Source organism: Pinus tabuliformis, chromosome 3_2 (assembly GCF_031772625.1).
Source record: "Pinus tabuliformis cultivar Carrire ecotype Pingquan chromosome 3_2, CPIR1, whole genome shotgun sequence".
Taxonomy (NCBI): domain Eukaryota; kingdom Viridiplantae; phylum Streptophyta; class Pinopsida; order Pinales; family Pinaceae; genus Pinus; species Pinus tabuliformis.
Genome location: NC_142302.1, coordinates 1,118,548,492 through 1,118,550,296, shown reverse-complemented (window position 1 = coordinate 1,118,550,296; position 1,805 = coordinate 1,118,548,492). Strand labels below are relative to the sequence as shown.

The 1,805-nt window shown below is 29.9% G+C and overlaps 1 pseudogene; it reads right to left on the bottom strand.

Moving 5' to 3' along the window:
• Positions 1-282: 282 nt before the first annotated feature.
• Positions 283-398, bottom strand: LOC149184589 (U6 spliceosomal RNA; annotated as a pseudogene).
• Between the last annotated feature and the right edge of the window lie 1,407 nt (positions 399-1,805).

The window sequence follows — 1,805 nt, the reverse complement described above, 5'->3', positions numbered from 1 at the left end:
AATGAGCATATATACGAGGGATTTTTTTGACAAAGATATATGTTAAATTCCCATGAACGTTAAATTAATTTACTTTTAATCGAACTTGTTTCATGGGTATAAATTTAACTTTTTAATCGAACTTGTTTCATGGGTATAAAATTGAATAGTGAACATTTTTTAATAAAGATGATAAAGGATGACTTGTAATTTAATTAAATATTTTGAAAATATTTTAGAATTTGATATGATAAAATTGATAGGTTAAAAAGTTGGACTTTTTCAATTTGTGTGAAAATATTCAGAAAAAGGCCATTTTTCTCAATTTGTGTGCAAAATACTTGAGCAAAGGCCATGTTAATCGGCCATGCTAAGCTTCTCTCTATCCTTCCAATTTTACATAATGTCTCCAAAAAGACATAATAAAAATAATGATAAAAGATGTTTTTCATAAATATATGTTTCAGGAATATAAAACTGAAAGGTCACCATTCTTAAATATACTGGCCACAAAGAAGTTCTCACTTATTCAAATAGAATATTTTCAATTTTCTTGAATCAAATTAAAAAGTTTAATAAACAAAGCACGCAAAATTTTGGTTAAAATTCTTTATATGATAAAAATAAATAATTAAATAAATCAAACGTTTTAAAACTATTGCCTTTTTATGTTTTCATCGAAACTTTAATCATAAAAATGAAAATGCAATCCATCATTAAAATGATTAATTTGAATAAAAATGGGACCTCCCCAATTAAATGATGAATTTGAACAGAGGTAGATTCCCAATTAAAAGAAGATAGCAAAATAGAAATGTTAACCAATCAAAGAGGCGTTATCCTACCTCCACATATATATATATATTCACACACGCAGCGATTACTCTATGATCTGTACAGCACTTAGCGTCTCTTTAATCAGTTTTGTAAATACAACGAGTCTTTATAATAGACTTGATGAATTTATTTATATTCTTGCGACAGACGCCGGGGATGAAGATATTAAATGAGTATATCATAGGATATCTCTTTCCAGGTAGGCCCGTTGCAAACGTAACCATGGTCAAGCAATCACATTCCTTTCCGATTTCAAACTGGGTCATTACAATGAAGATTCCACCGCGTTTAAGCTTCTTAGATATATTTATATTATTGCAAGATTTCATATTTTGGAAGTTGGAGGAAAGTTTACCATTTTTATTGATAATTTGGAATGTTCAAAAAACCAGTTTTTGCATATGGCATATTAAAACACTGTGAAAAAGATATAAGCATAAAAAAGTTAGGTCTGGCCTGTTTGTAAAATGAGATGCGAAGAACCATGAGAGAATGTAATATTTATGTTATTTGATTGGAAATTAATTGAATGCCATAAAAAATGATTAAGAGTTATAAATAACATTGAGATTAATATGGAAATGCAATAAGACATTGATCACACTAAAAATTCTATATGTGAGGAGATAGTATACCAAAAATATCATTGGGAGATTACATGACAATTTAATTCACCACATAGTAGAGCCAACATCTTTTACTTGGTTCTTTATGTAGGGAATCTATACATTCCATAGAAGAGTTGTGGTTTGTTAGGTGGTAGACCCAACACCCAGTGTCTAGCTCTGTTGCAAAAGATAAATACACCAACTACTCCCAAAATTCCAATCTCAAATCTGATCCCCAATGCCATTAATGACATCTTTTCATCTAGATGTTGGATCCATCCCACTTTAATATGGGTACTGCTACTATTGTTGTCAACTTCTCCCACTGGGTTTTCCTTTTCACTGCATGAATCTAAAGGACACCCATATAAGCACTTATTC